Here is a 19,447-nt window from a genome sequence, read left to right on the forward strand (position 1 = left end):
CGCGATCTTTCGGCCGACGAGCGGCGCGGCGAGTCGCGGGCGGTGTGCCAGGTTGTGAGAAAGAAGTATACGCTTTCCTTGTGATTAAAATATATATAAATAACTTTATTGTTTATATTCATATTTATATTCATATTTATATTTATATTTATATAATAAAATGCCCTATCTATTTTACAAATATACAAAACTCTCGCTATATGTACATCGATTTTCGCTTCGATTAAACAAGAGAGTTACCGAAGAACTGTATTTTTTATCTTTTTTTTTTTTCCTTTTTCCATTAATGAATCGATCCTTGCGATTAAAACTATCGTCGAGTAGAAAGAGGGAAGAAAAAACGTTACTTCGTTGCAATTACGAGTTACAGGTAGTATGCTCCATTGTGTTTTTTTTTTTATGCTTTTTCTCTTGCTTGCCCTAATTACATTTTGCACACTACGAAGCTATCACGATCCTCGAAAAATACGAATAACCGCTTACTTATTCAGACACCGTGTTACGGGTACATTTGCGATATTAAGAAATGCTTCTGATAATAAGTAGAGGAGAAAAGTCACGATAGGTCAGGAGTCCTGCAACAGAAAGAAGAACACATTTGTGACGCTACGTGAAAGTGTGATTTAAGGCTGGGCGTGTAATCGCGAGGCGCTACAGAAGGGCGCAGGCGGAGGAGGGAGACACACTTTAACGACGCACTTTAACAATGAATAATTGAATGCGCCGCTTTGTATATCGCGCACAATATGTGATGTAATTATTGATCACGCAGAAAGAATTATTCATTAACATTAATATATTGCGTTAATAAATCCATGATAATAGAGGGGTTTATTATTATAATGAGTTTCAATAAGCGAACGATCGATCATTATCTATAATCGCCGGAAATGGCACTATATTACTTCATTTGCACGCAGATGGAATACGATTACAGTGCCCAAAATTTGATATTACTGTGACCATTCCCGGAAATATTTATAATCGCCCTCGCATTCACATCATAATTGCCCGTTATACATATACGACTTTTTGAAGCTTACCTTCCTCGCTGCGATTTCCAATTAAACCATAGGTAACGTCATTCAATAATACTTTTGGGAACAGTTCACATCTGAAACAAAGAGAATTGCAGTAAATCAATTAGTGGCCAATCCAACCTGCACCGTTCGACTAGCGAATAAATTATTTAAAAAAACCGCGAACGGTATTTAAATTCTATTTTAACGAGCGTTGTGCATAATGAGAGGCGAAAAGCGGTTCGTCGAACACCTTGGATAAATAATTCGACGGCAATTCAGCGAGAATAGATGGGACACCGGCATAGAAGCGCTTCAAACGGAGAAAAAAGATGTAATAACAAAAAATAAACTAAAGGATATGATCGAACATCCGACGCTAAAAAATAGACACGTGTTTGTAAGGATAAATGGATTATTAATCTTTTGAAGCACTAGACTTTCAAAGTTAGGATTCTAATCAAATATTCATGTCACGTATCTAGAATGACAGCCCAAGAGATCACATCTTTGGAATTTAATTTTTTTCTATTTTCCTATTTTTACAGAATAGAGAGATGGTTTCACGATGCAACCACTGTGCAATCACCGTGCAACCAAATATTTCCATCTCTGTACACAGGCTGAGCGGTAACGAATTCAACCGTTACTTTTATCGTTACTTTAGTTATCTTTATTCAATAAATGACGCGCTTGTTGTGCGCTGATAGCGTGTTTTAAATATTCTTGACTGGATAGAAATATCTGGATATATTCGCTGGAAAACAGTACGTGGTTTATCTTATTCTTTATAAGAAAATAATTGTTAGAGCAAAATCGAGTGCAATTAGATGTTCGGATGTTTTGAAATTTATAGCTGTTAAAATTTTTTAATAAATTTAATAGGTATGTTTAGCGTAGTTCACTTTTGTAAAAAACTATGAAACAAGTATGTGTATATTACACTGAGTATACCTCTTATTAAATTTATTAAAAATTTTTAAGAGCCAAATTTTGCAATCCGGTTCTGTACTAACAATCATTTTTGTATGAAGAATAATAAAAGATAAGAAGATAGAATCAAGCTTATAAAGAAATATCAGTTCTTCGAGTCAGGATTATTGCAGCTTTGTTCTTTTAGGTGAACTGGCTAAATAGTAAAATTTAAGCTTAAAAGCAATAATTTTATTTTAAAATAATTTACGTATTTTATTTTAGTATTATAAAAAACTAACAAAATAGTAACGTTACTTTCTTAGTAACGGTAACAAATTATTTTTTTAAATTACGAGTAACGAGTAACGGTACAGAGTTATTTTTTACCAAAAGTAACGGTAACGCGTTCCTTTGTTGAAGTAAGATTCTCAACTCTGGTTGAAGCCAAGGAAAACTATAATTTTAATTAGATCAACCATTTTTTTTCTTTCAAGTATGTTAGTCGAAAAAACTCGACTAAGATTTTGAGTGTGAAGATGCCAGAAGAGAGGGCATACATAGTAATTTCTATATTAAATAGATATTAACATGCTGCGCCGCCGCCCTAATTTCCATTGATTACTTCAGAGCTCAACCAAAGTTTAAATAACCACAGATATGGTAAGTAAATCCAATTCATGATGCGAACATCCGTTAGCTCATGAAACATCCGTTTCATTAGCTCTTTATCGATCGCTTGTTTAATCTGTTATACGCAATTGTGGTTGCGTGTTATTAAATTAATTCAGCCTCTCTCCAGGGCAGTATAAACGTAAAATTTTTCATTGTTGATATATCAAAGGCGATAATCATTCTATAAAATTTCTTAACCGAAAAAAGAATAAATCTGTCTACTTTCTAGAAGTCTCAAATTAAGTATTAGAATCGTCAAATAAATCATTTTCGCCGATTTTTGGCGAACAAAGATACTGAAAATATGAAAAAATTATACATTAATCTAGCGAGTTTGTTGGATAAAAAGGAAGCACTCCAGAATGGGAAACTAAGCCGTTAATGGATAAAGTAGCAAGATTCCGTTTTGCATCAAAGAATCTTACAGTTTCGACGCGAAGAATGTGCTTCTTGGGAAAGTTCTTCCGAATACGAGATCAAACTTTTTCGCTATACCGGGTGAGAAGGGTGAAATGCGCGGGCTGAAGGGCGGTTCTAACAAGTTATATTTTTTAATTTTTCCCACGACGGGGTCGAGACGACGCGACGCGACGCGACGCGACGCGGCGCTGCGCGTCCCCGCTGAATGTTTCCCCGTGGTTTTAGAAATGCATTTAAACTTCCGCTTGGTTGTGCTCCGTGTCAAAATGCATTTCCTTTTTGCGTCGCCGGCACGTCGCGCCGCATCAGAGGGATTCTTTCGCGCGACGCGCGCGAGCGCCGCGAAAAACCGATGCAGCACATTTGTGCGGTGTCACGGCCGCGGCAGCGGTCGGCGGTAGACATCGCGGCGGAAACGTCCGGCGTTTTGAAATTCTGGTGGCTCGAACCATGTCACGCCTCGGCGAGCACGTCGGCCAGCCCGACCTTCCCCGCCGCCAGTACGATCAGCGCGCGATTGCGCCTAGATGGGCGAGAGATCTCAATTTTCGAAATGCCGCGTATCTCGCCAGATACACTCGCATAATCGCAGGCAGATCGCAGGCAAATCGTCGGCAGTACGTTTGTCGCATCCGCAAAATAATTTGTGCTACTCCGCACTGAGAGAAAAATGTATGATATTCGGAATTATAATGGCATAGTAAAAAGATTATAGTTAGGAATATAATTTTTATAGTAAATGTTACCATAATATTTGTAATATTTACAATATAAGCATAGTATAACTGAGCCGTGTAAAATTTTTAACAAGAATTATAATTATTTGAAATAAAAAATATAGTAAGGTAGCAAATATTGAATGGTAAGAGAAATTAACTATTTTATAGTCAATACAATTGGAATATTTGGCAAATATAGGTACATGCAACTATATTCCCAAAAAGTGCTTTACCGTATATATAGAGTAATAAGATGGTGACTATAAATCTGTGTTCATTCTACTATATCTTCATTTAGATAAACTATAAATTTATATTTGAGGCCAAAACGAACTATAAAATATAGTGAGATTATAGGTATGCCAACTATTTTTTTCCCTCAGTGCGATTTCACTGATGGCTTGTTTCAACTATATCGAGAAAATCAAGTTTCAAAGTTACACAAATTGCAGGTTAATTTAAACAAATTGGGACTTATTATAATTGTAATTGTAACTTGAATTGTAATTGTAATTTGTACAAAATTGTAATTTGAACAAACATCAAGCCAGATTAATAGTACGACGTAAAAAATCAAACTACGAAATTTTATCGACAGTAAAAAGTTAACGAAACTGAACATAACTACATATAGGATATGAATGTTCTTTTACTATTAAAAAAATTTAGTATTATATAATTTACTATTAAAAGAGGTTGTGATTTAATTGCATAATACGAGTAATTTTACTTCTTGGTTGGAGCGTTAAGTAAATCATATAAGTGTGACCAATAATGTGGGATGCTTTTAAAATTAAATAAATAATAAAAAAACTATATAGACAAATTAAACAAAAATTCGACGCATTGGCACTGTCAAGTATTATTATGATTTAAATTATTCACACTAACATTTGTGTTCGGCCCTTATTGGTCATATTTTCTTACTTAAAGAGACTACTAGATAAATAATATATATAAAAAATAAAATATTAATTATATTTATAAATATTTGTTATATTTCCCAGACAACCCACACTCTAAATTTAAAAATAACTCATACTCTATAAAAATAACTCATTAGTGCTGTGCTACTTATCGATGGATTACGAATATTAATTAATTGACATTTTTTTCTTACATTCATATTTGTTATTTTGACTTAAACTCAATTTTGTAAAAAAATGTCATAAAGAATAGTAAAAAAATATATATAGAAAATAGTAATTATAAGATATAACTCGTAAGGAATGTCGATAGGAGATTTTTGTTGATACAATGTGAACATATACAAAAATAAATGCGTTATAATATATTTTTCATGTTATATTAACATATAATATTAAATGTTTTAACTTAGTGATAGAAACATTTTCTATTAATAAACTCAATTATTCTATATGTCGAAGTTCATAGTGATTTGTGTTAAAAAAACTTAAAATAATATTTCATTTCTAAGTGACATACAAGAAATGTTAATTTATTAAGTTAACATTAATATAACATATTAAAACATGACGAAAATAATAACATCGATAATACATTAAAAATGTATTATGTATGTTAATTGTATGTTAATTTTACATTAAAATAACAGTAAAAAATGGGTAACACGTGAAAATGTTAACATTTGTATGCAAGATTTCTAACTATGTATGAATGAAAGAAAATAAAACGCAACATGGATAATGTAGACACACCAGTCATCTTCGAAATCGTTCGCTGATGCGCCCGACTTATCGATCAACTGTGACTGTTATGACTGTAACCGACTTGACTAACTGAGATTGACTGTTCGCGCTTCGCTTTCGCCTTGAATGCAAGGATGACAGGGATGTCACCTATTTTTCTCACACGTCGTGGAAGCGACTAATAGCTGCATGCTTTCTCATCTCTCGCGTCTGTTCTTGAAAACGCGAACTCAAACGCTACCATTTCTCGGAAACAATCGCGTTCAGCCATTGCTACAAACAGGAAGAAATATTCCGGTTCTGTTCCGCTCGCGTTACATTACAGTAGGCTTGACTTGTGCCGCGAATTTCACGGCATGTGAGTGCGCCGTGAATTCACAGCAAGCGTTCACGGCATTCATCGTTTACGATAACGAAAAATGCAAGACGTTGCGTGCTTCCTGGTGATTCACGGAAAAAAAGATTTGCTACCTATGGACAACCAAACATAATTTGCTGTATTAGCCACTTTTTCTTTGCTGCAGGAACCAATTTCCTTGCTATGATTACAAGAAAATCTGCTCTTGCAACAAAAAAAGTAGCTAAAGTAGTAAATTATGTTTAGTTGTCAATCTGTAGCAAATTTGCTGCGTTAACCATTTTTCTTACTGTAGATTTTCTAGTTATCATAGCAAAGAAATAGATTTCTACAGCAAAGAAAAAGTAGTTAACACAGCGAATTATGTTTAACTGTCCGTAGTAAATTAGTTTGTTGTTGCAGCAAGTTCTTTTTTTCCGTGTTGTTATTCTATGTCAACAAAATTCGAGAAAGCGAGAATGTTATCTATGTTCTCATATTATTCTCTAAACCTTTTGACCATTTCCATTCTCACTATAGGTTGAATTAGATTAGGTTTCTAGTTTCCATGTAGCAAAGCTATTTCGCTTATTCCTTTTCATAGTATTACCGCGCACATAAAAATGGGACATAACACTAGCATTATTATAAATATATATACACAGAGAAAAATAATTTTGCTCCTTTAGCAAAATCGTCGTTGCCACTGCATATTCGTAGTGACATAAAAAAAATTTAGTTGACGTAACTAATTTTACAAATTGTTCGTTATCAGAGCAGAAGTAGTTTCGTTGCCAGGATAGAAAAAATTGGTTGAGTGTATTTGTCCTAAGAATCACGTTAATTTGCTATTGATGCAAAATAATGTATCCTTAGCAAACTTATTTGCTATTGGAGCAAAACTGCAACTGCTTATATAAATCCATCATGGTTCTTGTAGCAAAATAATTTGTAGATTCAGCAAATAGTGATTAGCAAATCCTTTTGCTGTTCCTATAATAACAAAAAGATTTTGCTAGACCAGCAGAAAATTTGGTAGACCAGCAGAAAATTTGCTAGATCAGCAGAAAATTATTTTTCTCCATGTACCATTTACGCATATAATTTATTTCTCTCGACTGTACAAGTTAGAACTGTAGGAAACATAAATAAAGTATATAAAGAAATATGGAGAAGTCATATACCTACGCACACACACACACACACACACACTGACTGTATCCGCATACCCAGAAGTGAATTCTTCAGCATATACTTGTCGTGGACATTTTACGAAATTTAGGGAGTTAGCAGTCTAATAGAGTCGAAATTTTAGTTCTACTTTTTCGACTTTCTCTCTTGAACTTTTTAACATCTATATATTCTGAAGTTTATGTTTAATACGAAAACTGAAATCTTACGTAACGCCTCTAAGTGGCAGAAAATGCACGAAACGCCACTTGCAGATTCTAAGGAAAACCTCTCGGCGAAGTTAGTAGGTTAAGTAGAATCAAAAGAGATTGATGTTGACTTTACGATATCAAAATAAATGCTAGGTTGGATATTGGGGTCGGAAAAATAGCATCCAAATTTCGACTCGGGAATATTTAGAAGTACTGTGAGTGAAGTACTTGAAGTGACTCGGGATATTTTCGCTGGCGGGCAGATTTCACCCGACGCGCCGAAGATTAATTGCGCCGGGACACGGCGGGTCACGTGCTCAATATATTCAGCGTGTCCGGCAACCCTCAGGCAATAATATCGCAGGACGCAGGAGGCAGGAAGGGTTAGTTACGCAAGAAGCGCGCCACGCGGTTCTGGCCCCCGGCGGCGTACAACCAGCAGGATCGTCCAAGCGTCCGTTGGTTCCCCGCAAACGAAATAAGAGAAATTCACCTACATCCGCCACGCGCATCGGTCGCGCCAGTTTAATTAAACGCTCAAAGAAACAATAAATATAGTCGTCGCGGTCGGTGCGCGCTCCCGTTGTCTCGCCCCCTCTCGGCATATCCTCTATCGTGCCGATCTACGTGCGCGCCGGGGATCGATGAAATTCCGTCAGGAGAATTCTGAAAGCTCCACGCCCGCGCGCGCGCGCGCGCGCGGCGGTGCAAATGTAATTACAATGCCGGGACCCCGCGGGGGCAGCGAAGCGAGCGGCGCTGCATAGGAAGCGGTGCGTAAACAGCCAAGTTATTGATTGCGAAAAATCACATCTGGCCAAACGCAGCGCGCGCGCGGCAACGGCAACGATAACAGCAGCAGCAGCAGCAGCAGCAACGGCGGCAGGACGCGCACCGGAATACCGAGTTTGATTGGATCCTGCACTGTCGGCGGTTCCGAGTGACTGAAGCGATCGCGCGCACGGAGGCGCGATCGTTCGCCGATCGTTAATTCCGCCGGCTGGTGCGGCCCGGAGAGAATTTCATAGCGTTTACAGTTTCCGTAATGATGCGTCAACTTGTCAGTGTGTTCGCGCGTCGCGGCGCGCCAGTGACGCAACGGTACCGCGGCGTAACCGCGATCGGCGATTTCAATTACGTCGATGCTAAGGAAGAATTCACACCTTGGCAGAAAAGAAGAGAGCAGAAGCCAAACAGAACTCTGATGGTAGTCGACCGGGATCTTCTTCGAGGTCGTCCTCCCGCAAGCGAGGATGAAGAGAAAGAAAGTTATACCATTAAATTAAGAAAAAGATTAGATAAAATTCGCTAGGCATCGTCCTCAGATTAGATCTCAAAATTAGATCTCAAATCCTGGTACGATCGTCGCTCTACGAAAGTGTTATTCGAGCAAGGTCAAAAAGTTTGGTTTTATAATCCTCGTCGTTTAATAGGAAAAGCTCCTAAATTACAGAGTTCTTGGGAGGGACCTTTTACAATAGTCGGTAGTCGACAGTCCCTGCTCCTCTCCCTTGCTGTTTTCCGCTTTTCTGGCAAGGTGTATGAATTCTTCCTAACGTTGTACGATTGCCATCGGTGACGAGGACGGTCTCTTCCTCGGACCGGAATTTGGATTCGTTATTAACTCTGAGAATTCTTTGTCGGATTCCAAAGATCAGAAGGGAATCTCGAAGTATACGTAAAAAATAATATAATCTCATCCTTAGCGGAATCCTCTTATATACGGTCTCAAGAGGATTCTTCTACACAGAAAAAGAATATTCTCGTTCAGAGAGTATTTTTATTCTTGACATTTTAAAAATAAGATTAATGTTAAAATGAGATAATATGGCGTTGAACGAAGAAAAATTAGTTTGCAATCAAGACAAATATAGTCAAATTAACACAACCGTTTTCTTATATAAGGTGTGCCAGAACAACCTTCGAAGTTCTCGTAGAAGCATAATGCAGATTAAAGCGGACATAAAAGTCCTGTACCATTTTGCGGTATTTGCAATAATTATCGAGATATTAATTAAAGAAAATTTGTGAATAATCGCGCAAGATATGATATGAGGTAGATAAGCTGTAGTGACAACATGTGTGCTTGTATTAGATCAAATTGTATAAAAAAGTCCTGCATGCAGAAAAATAATTTGCTGGCACAGTAAATTTTCTGCTGGTCTAGCAATATCTTTTCGTTATTATATGGACAGCAAAAGGATTTACTAAGAGTACTAATCACTATTTATTGGATATCATTTATTGAATCTACAAATTATTTTGTTACAAGAACTATGATGGATTTATATAAGCAGTTGCAGTTTTGCTCCAATAGTAAATAAATTTGCTAAGGAAACATTATTTTGCAATAGCAAATTAACGTGATTCTTAGGACAAATACACTCAACAAATTTTTTCTATCCTGGAAACGAAACTATACTATAAAAACTGATGTGTTAAATTTAACATTTCATGTGTCCCAAATCATCTACTCTCATTTATATGTAAATTTAACACAAAACAAATGTAGTAAAAAGTAACACGCATAATATGTAAAAAATTAACACAAGAATTTGAACATTTGAATACTGTCAGGAATCATAGTTTGTGTTAAATTGACATATGTATAATGTTAAATTAACTAAAATAAAACGTTACTTTAACTTTTAAGAGAAGTATTAATCTACGCTTTTGATGAAATGAAAATGTTAAATTGACATAATCTATGTGACATATTAAATATGTCAATTTAACACAACCTATGATTCCTAACGGTATTCAAGTGTTAAATTCTTGTGTCAATTTTTTTCATATTATGCGTGTTACTTTTTAACACACTTGTTTTGTGTTAAATTTAAATCACATAAATGAGAGTGGATTATTTAAGACATATGAAATGTGTTAAATTTAACACATCAATTTTTACAATGTACTTCTGCTCTGATAACAAATAATTTATAAAATAGTTACATCAATTAAATTTTTTTGATGTCACTACGAATGTGCAGTAGCAACGACAATTTTGTTAAAAGAGCAAAATTATTTTTCTTCGTATGTACTTTTTCCCTAATAATTTTGTAGATTTTTAGTTATGAATTATATAATATATTTTCCCGAGCGATCATCCGCTAATCTTCTTTAATTAATAATTTATAATATGTACCTTTAATTAATAATATGTTACCAAGAATGTTAATATTCTAATATTCTATAAGAAAATAATTGTATTAATTTGACTATATTCTTGAGTAATGACTAACTTATCTTCGTTCAACGCCATATAATCTCATTTTAACATTAATCTTATTTTAAAATGTCAATAATAAAGATATTTTCCAAACAAGAATATTCTTTTTTCTATCTATGAACCTAAGAGAAAAATATTCTAAACACAATTCCTCTTTATTAGTAGAGGAATACTCTTCGGTAAAAGTTTTCACTTAAAATATAAATTTGATAAAAGTTCTCGCTTAAAATATAGGATTATACAAAGAAAAATATTAGTATTTACTTGAAACTAATATAAAGAAAACTAATATAAAACTAATATAAAAAAGATTAGTATTTACTTGAAACTAATATACCCAAATTAACAGTTATTATTTCATATATAAAGAACGTTATATAGTTTTGTTAGAAGAATTTTGAAGTTTTGACTTTCAACAATGTTATAATTTTATAATTAAATGTTATAATAATATTATAAGAGAAATACAATATAGGAATTGCTATACGTTATCGTAATTATTATGTCAAGAAAGAGGAGTGTAAATTATTGTGCTCGCAAAGCTCCGAAATGTATTCGGACCCGCGAGATACCAAACGTACTCGTATTTTCACGGATCAGCTCAAGGATCAAAGGAGTCGTACGGTACGGTGGTTCTTTACGAAATATTTTTCTATAATATAGATAGGATTTTGTTCTTGAATGTTTCATCCTTGTTTTTTGTTGAATTTCTCACTGAGAAAACACATTTCACATTTCATTTTATGAAAAACTTGCATATTTCACTGATGAATCAATAAACAAAATTACAGTTATAAGATGAAAAGCCATAAATAGTTACTAGTCAGTAACGCTCAATTCTACTTTTTTGAGATTTTTATGAACGTAAGCTCAATTTTTATTTGCTATCTAATTTTCAAATGCTAGTAATGATATAAATTATGTATTTTACAATTTTAGAACGCGCATCTACTCTATCATATTTGATATATTAGGCTGGACAACGGTTAGACCACAAACCTGATTCTATATTTCAGTGAATAATCAACCAATGAATTAGTAACGAGCTAGAAAATTTAATCTAGCCTGCTGTCAGTATTAGCTAGTTATTAGCTTTTAATTCATACTGTCTAATTACATTTCTACAAATTCGGATAGCACTTTGTAACTGGAGATTTTTCCTTTTCCAATGAACTTCTCGAGTTATAGAAGGTTTTGTGCTTTTGGTTTTGGAAAAATCTTTTCAGATTATATGTAAAAGGATTTCGCTAAGGATGAAATTATATCTTTTTTGATATAACAATATCTAGGTAGGCAAATGTACATTAGTAAATAGAAAAGTTATCCTTAATTTGTAAACTCATCCGTCTTGTCCAATAGAAGAATCTTCCCACTGAAAAATGAATTCTTTCATTGGACAAAACGGAGAACTCAACCCAAAAATTACGGATAACCTTTTTATTCACTGCAATATGAAATTGTCAATGTCTTTGCCAATCTATTCGTCACTATATTGATTGACGATCTAATATTAAATATAATTGCGAATATACAATTCCTAAAAGTTCGTACTTTTTAAAATAGTACAGAATCTGAAAAGAATCATTTTAGGAGCTCTTAGTGAAGTTCTCCTTTAAGCTTAAACATGAACAAAATGGCAGTAAGTAATCGTTTGTAGCACCAAAGTAGTACAATAGTCTATATAATGTTTTATCCCGAGTTTCTCCATTGATTCTTGATGTTCGACAGAAGAGACTTCCAAGGTTAACGTAGAACTGAAATTTCGATTCAATTTAATCTTCCAGATCGCGGCGCGTTTCAGAAGTGGTCAAGAAGTGGAAAAATGCATTTTCATTCACAAAATCCATAAAAAAGAAATAGTTTATCGAATTAACGAAATATTGCAAGGTTGCATCGTAGAAAACGTAAAACGAGCATAACACAGAAGCGCGTTTTATCTTTTATTGGTCCTCGAAAAACCGTTCGTCGTGCGGATTTGTAGTTTTCGCGAACAAGCAACGCGGTTGTAAAACGATATTTTACACGCATGTCGGTTTCAGACTTGCTTCTTCCTTTTTCTCTTTTTTCATTATCGTTTTTTCTTGTTTTCAATAGTAGTAGCTCACGCAATCTTGTTCTCTTCTCGCGGTCACCGCCAAGTAACAATAAACGTATTGTACATTCGGCGCTGTGCGCCGCAGCATTATATTCGCGGACAGTTGGCCAAAATGGAAATAGCGGCCGCGAGGCGGTGGTAAAGTAACACAATCCTCACGAAATTCGATTTGCCCGGGTAATGAAAGCGTCGGATTCGCAGTGCACCCTGCGCGGCCCATAAGCTTCGGCGTATCTGTCGATTTTCCATTCCCGCGAATGTATCGAAGCTCAGCGGTGACTTTAGGAGAGGCCACGCTACCCTCTGCTGCTCTCTCTCTCTCTCTCTCTCTCTCTCTCTATCTCTCTCTCTCTGAACTTAAATTTGTCAAGATACCACGACAACAGTATACGCGGTTCGCGTCTAATTTTTTTCCCCGTTTCCAAGCACTCGTGAAAGGCGATATGATTTCTCACGCTCCACAAAAGACGCATATTCGCTATCTTCGTGGGGGTCAATCGCGATTGTCGGTGAACTTTTTCAATTTCAATCTCCGCATTCCATCGTTTGAATCTCACGCTAGTCTCTCGTCCAATCAAGTCTCATCGGCTGGTTGGTGTCAGAAAAAAGTTACGCGGACAAAATTTCGGCGGATTCACGAGGAAATTTTTCATTTTCCATCTTTCATCTTCTCGAGGAGAATTATGCGATCGAATCATTGAGATTTGAGTTGTAAACGCGCAAAGAGAAATTCACACGAGAGAGAGAGAGAAAGAAATTTATTTGTTATGCGCTCTAGAAAATATTCCCTCAATCGCGGGCTCATATACAAAAATAGAAACAAAAATAAAAGAAATAAAAAATAAATGTAAAAATAAAAAGCATTACAAGAACACAAATAAATGACAGCATGAGTAAGTAAATGAATATATAAATATGTAAGTGAATAAGGTGTATAGTTCACAGGTTCCGTTTTCAATTGCTTCGCATAATATATTTATTTTTAGTAATATATTTATTCATAATTTGTTTTTAAAGTTATTTAACTCAGACAAATTTCTTAAGACCTTCGGTATCTCATACCAAATATAAGCCGACGCAACTCTGAAAGATCATTTATATTTAATTTATATTTATATTAAATAATGACCTGCGTTTTGTTTCCGGATTAATCAATTTTTTCTCACTCATTCAACAATCATATCTGTATCATTCTGTATCTTATCAATATTTCTATCAATCTCATCTGAGTTGCAGTCAAATCGTTGCATATAAATCGTCAAATCATCTGCATAGAATATATATGTGGATACGAGTGATAATTTAAAATTTAAGTTTAAAATTTGGCAGGAATAAAGTTAAAAGCAAAAGACTTAGTATCAAACTTTAAGTAAGTTCTATATTAGGATAAGCTTTTACAAAGACATGGCTCACGGATGACTTGCCTTCTTAAAGTTAGATAAGAACACAGTCAGCTTAACACTGAATTCGAGAATTGTAGGATTGCAGCTTTTGCATTAGCAATTGATGATTTACCTTGTCAAAGGCTTTCGAAAAGTCGGAAAAAATTGAAACAGTGATTCTCGTGATACCCACAGCCCTCTTAATAGCATCGACCAGTATAAGCAGGACAGTTTGTGTTGAATAGCTTTGCGATTTGTTTAGAATTAGACCTTTTTTTCTATATAAGATCTAATTTGATCAGCTGCAAGCCTCTCTAGTCGAAAGCCTACTTTCGACATAGTCTATACTATGAAATGTCCTCAGGAGCTGCGAATTAGATATGTACCATTTTCCATTCTATTTCTGAAAGGAAAAGAGAAAGATAGTAGAGGAAGAGGTTCAACTACTGTCGATTTCGATCGCGAACACATTCGGATATTTTGCGGATGCAGAAGCAACATGCAAGTCTACCGTTACTTTTAACGTATCCTCTTTCTTCATTCACAATCACAGATGACCCTTTGCTATCACTGTCTGTGTATCGTGCGTAATGTGTAATGTATCAAGACTGGTGTTTTGAGAGCAACGACGACGCATTTGAAAGTATGCAAGATATGCTAGCCATAATCCTTCTTTGAAGAAATCATGAAGAAACTTCCAGAGCGCTGGCAAAAGTATAATATAGACTCCAACTGGGTGAGATATTTTACTTTGTGATTTACAAATCTCTGCGCAACGAAAGCTTGGTTCCTACAACATCAGTCTCGATTATATTTGAATTATGTAGTATGTATTGATACAGTTGATATCACTATGATAGAAATTGAGTAAAAATTGCAAATATCTTAATGGAATATTATTAAATTTTCAGTTCTCTTATAGTAAAAAAATTAATATTTTAAAATTAAATATTTTCACGAGTTTGTCAGTGGTTCATACGATAACGATAAGCTTACGGGAATTTCTACCTAGAATTCAGCTTGATTGAACCACCGAGAGTCAAAATATTACTGCAAAATGACGACCTTGAAAATAAAACCGAAATATATTTTAACTGTATGTACCATACACTTATATTTGATCATCAAAATTATATTTTTCTCTCTTTATACGTGATATAAATACACGTCAAAATAACACTTTCACATTTTCATTCAGTTTGTCATAAAAAATTGTGAAAGAACAAACATGATATTCAGGCAATCTGATCCTCCAGTCCCCCTTAATGGCATCTCTAACATCAATTAAAAAACAAATTTAAAGATATCTTTTGACGACATCATGTTTGTTAGGCTTATGCTTCAAAATGAAATAACTTTTGATACAAGTGCTGAAAATGTCAAATATTTGATCATCAAAATTATATTTTTCTCTTTTTATATGTGGTATAAATACACGTCAAAATACACTTTCACATTTTCATTCAGTTTGTCATAAAAAATTGTGAAAGAACAAACACAATTTTCAGGCAATCTGACCCTCCAGTCCCCTTAATGGCATCTCTAACATCAATTAAAAAACAAATTTAAAGATATCTTTTGACGACATCATGTTTGTTAGGCTTATGCTTCAAAATGAAATAACTTTTGATACAAGTGCTGAAAATGTCAAATATTTGATCATCAAAATTATATTTTTCTCTCTTTATATGTGGTATAAATATACGTCAAAATAACACTTTCACATTTTTATTCAGTTTGTCATAAAAAATTGTGAAAGAACAAACACGATTTTCAGGCAATCTGACCCTCCAGTCCCCTTAATGGCATCTCTAACAATCAATTAAAAAACAAATCTAAAGATATCTTTTGACGACATCATGTTTGTTAGGCTTATGCTTCAAAATGAAATAACTTTTGATACAAGTGCTGAAAATGTCAAATTAGTTACATCACTTTTAGATGCAATATAGATTAACCTATAATTATCTCGAAAATTGTTTATTATTTTTAAGATACGAATAATATATCTTTAAAAGCACATCCGCTTCTCACGGCTCCAATTCAGGTTTAATTATCAAAATATACTCAGCATACCGGAGCACTGAAATCAGCGAGAAGTAGCCCCGGATTTCCGGAAGAATCGGCTCCGGGGAAATCCGTCGTGGAATCCGTCGCTGAAACTGAGATTGACGAACGCCCCTAATATAAACGCCTGCCTCGCTCGCTCGCTCGCGCAAAGTCTTTATCGAAGATCGAGTTTAATGCGACTCCGCGATAGAAACTGGGTCGACACCACCCGATGTCCCGCCGCCGCGACGTCTCCTCGATCGTCGCGACGCGAATTCGCCCGGCGACTGTTATCATTTAACACATTGCGCATCCGGCCGCGGTTCCGCTCACCCTCTGTCTCGCCCAATCTCTCCTCGTGGTTCACCGAGCGAAGCCGTCAAGCAGCCCCGTACCCGCCACTTCGAGATACGGTTTCGGGGCGAAACCGCCGAGAGAAGCCGTCATCCGGCGGATTAAATATTCTATATTTCACGAACAACAAGTTTCCTCCGCCTCTCTCTCGAGAGAGAGTACAAGCACAGGCACGCGAGACGGTAACAACGCGGCCGCGGTGTACCAGACAAATCACTGGGCGCGCTTAAGTCCCCGTCGAGGAGCCGCGCAGGCACTTCCCGGGAATTCGCGGCGGAAAGAAGTAATATCATTCAAAAGCGGCGGAAGTTATTCCTTGATGCGAAAGTTTCTCCATTTTACATCGGCCGGAATAGTTTCGGGCGGAAGGGGCGCGAAAAAGACGGGGCGAGGGGGGAAAGGCGCACGCGGCGGGGGCAGTGGAGAACGCCAGGCGGTGGGGAGAACGTTAGTTGCGGGCAAAACTCCATCCCGGCGATAACTTTTCCAATTATTATCAGATGGCAAATGGACACCCCTTTGTGTTTTCTACGGCCGTGACGCGGCGCGCCCGGAAAGTGCATGAGAACTCGGTAACTTAAATTGTAGCGTACGCGGAAGATTTCGGTCCGGCAATAAAGTCCGTCGCGATTACGCGAGACGTCTATTTGCGCGGGCGCGAATCAGCCGGGCGAACGGATTGCCCATCTAATGTTATTTGGGATCCATCTCCGACTCGCACCTGTCGTTCCTACTGGGTTCTTCGTCGATTTTTCCACACTGAGAGAAGAATTTAGTAAATATTATCAAAATTTGGTTACTATTACTAAATGGTAGACGTAAATATAGCGGGCCAAAGCTATGGCAATACTTATTAATTAATTTAGTTCTGTAAAATAAATTATTTATTTGATAGAAATAAAGTTTATTTTCTTCCAAAATATATTTGGTAAATAAAACTTATTGAATAGTTGAGTAAAATAAGCGATTTTGTAATAGTTACAAAATTTTTGGTAGGTTCCATCAACCATCTGTAATAATAGATAGTGAAACGATGTAATAGCTGCAAATAAATGAATTTTTCGTTGTGCTGCAACAAAACATACTTATACTGGTAACAAAATAGAACTCTTTTATTACATGGGATATAACAATTTCATAACAATTATCAAATATCTGTTCATAACTGTAATATATTTCATATTAAATATTTAACATTACATTTATAAGTAACTATTACTAAATTATTTAATTGCTGTTACTGCAATTACGTCATACTCCCGATCTATTAAATATTTGGTAATTATTATCATATTCAGTATTGTATAGTTACTAAGGATTCAACGAATTTCTGTAACTAAATGCAGTTTGTTATAGTTACCAGTCTTTTCTCTCAGTGCAGCAACCGCGTTGCTACGACGCCGTGCAATCTTCAAGTATCGACTACTAACAAGTAAACCTACCCAAGTGTTACATTCCGATTTTGATGGGCTTTTAAGGGGATACTGGAGTCGATGACGAACTCGAACAATGTCGATAATACAGAGACAATCGTCACTAACATAATCACACTATCCTTTTCGTATTTCTTGTATATACAGAACTTACATGAATGTGTGTTGCTTTGTTTTACCATACTCAACGGAAAACCTAATATGTGCAGAAATCTTTCTGCAAACTTTTTCGATATTCTTAAGCTTCCAAATGCGGATGCGAAGGTAATGTTCTTCAAAATTTTTCTGCTTGGAGCATCCACAATTTCGGTATGTGCAAGTTGCAGAACTTTTGGATTAGGAAAATATTACGCTAACTGACAGCTTGAGATTTTACATTAAAAATTTTTTGTTCGTTTTCGACACATATCGAGCAATGCTCTTATTTATTTTTGCACGTACTTTCATTGCGTAAAAACATTTGTAATTCTGTGTAACCAATACGATGTAAACTTTGCAGTGAAAAATGGCAGTGTTCTGTAAAGTTCGGTAAAGTTTTTAGCTTCAGCATCCCCTTAACATGCTGTAGTTTAGGTCTAAATAAAAGACACATATTGTTTTATACGTAAAATATGGCCAATAAGAGGGTGAAACACCTTCTAACAAAAAATCGGTTTTAATATTTCTGAGCGAATATTATCGGAACGGTAAATAATACAAAAAAAAATTTTCAAATAAAAGTTTTATGTGTTTTAATGAGCTTTATAATTAATGCACTCAGATTTTTTGAAAATATAATTTTTTCTCGAAATCCCTTTTTCCCTCCTTAATTCTGTAAAATCACTTTGCCGAGAAATCCTCCTTGTTTTCTGTCATTTAAAGGCACTAAGTAGAACTTTAGTTTCTATGAAACATTCTGATCCTTCAAAATATACAAATATTTGGAAATGCTGGTCGAAAGTACAGCTATAATTTCGATTCAGGATTATATAAGCATTTTTCAACATGTAACGTTATCGACATCAGACGATTAACGTTAACCGTCAATGCATATCATCGCTAATACATTCTACTCGTTGAAAAATATTTTTGGCTGTTGTTTAACATTAGAACCATCAATCATTAAAGATTTATTTTTATCAAAATGACCGTTTCGAAGTTTTTGAAAAAATACATATTAGGTACTACATACAATGTAGTATCTTAAAACTTAGCAATTGCGAATATAACGTTTGTAATGTAGTGACATTTATAATCTTGTTTATATTATTTCTTATATTATAATCTCCCATATTTATTAATGTAATCATGTATCATATTGATACCATACTGATATCACACGATTCGAGACAAAACGGTAGCTGCGACATAAAGCGTTGAAAAAGAGAGCAGAGAAGAGTTGAGTTCGGAGACGCGGAGTCGCAAAGTTGTGGAGACACAAAGTCGTAGAGGTAGATCGAGTCGCGAAACGAGCGAGAAACGAAGATTGTTGTTGCGTCGTCACGTATAGAAAAAGTGAGCGAGTAACGAAAGGTATCGATCTGCGTCGAGAGGTAGCGATCCGAACAAGGCGAAGTCAAATCCAGACAAACACTCGTACCTCATAAATCGATTTACGTGGGAACGACTTCTTAATTGAACATCACTTATTACCATTTTAAAAGAAAGAGAATTCCCACAGTAATTATATGTAAATAAGCATTTTTTTCCTTTGTAAAGGGGATAAGTTGTGACGTGGTAATGAATCTAAATCTTTGCGGCAAGAAGTACCGTAGATTGCGTATCTAATATC

The 19,447-nt window shown here is 35.4% G+C and overlaps 1 protein-coding gene across 1 annotated transcript in view; it reads right to left on the reverse strand.

Moving 5' to 3' along the window:
- Positions 1–521: 521 nt before the first annotated feature.
- The window catches only part of LOC116847554 (toll-like receptor 6), a 140,784-nt gene continuing 121,858 nt past the window's right edge, over positions 522–19,447 (reverse strand). Inside the window, exons 2-3 of the mRNA XM_032822653.1 lie at positions 1,044–1,114; positions 522–575 (exon numbers count right to left, since the gene is read on the reverse strand). The gene's annotated coding sequence lies outside the window, so the exon portion shown is untranslated. The remainder of the gene's footprint in view (positions 576–1,043; positions 1,115–19,447) is intronic.

This window comes from Odontomachus brunneus, unplaced genomic scaffold, assembly GCF_010583005.1.
Source record: "Odontomachus brunneus isolate Ranch 3 - 2012 unplaced genomic scaffold, Obru_v1 Obru_scaffold_079, whole genome shotgun sequence".
In the NCBI taxonomy this organism is placed as follows: Eukaryota; Metazoa; Arthropoda; class Insecta; order Hymenoptera; family Formicidae; genus Odontomachus; species Odontomachus brunneus.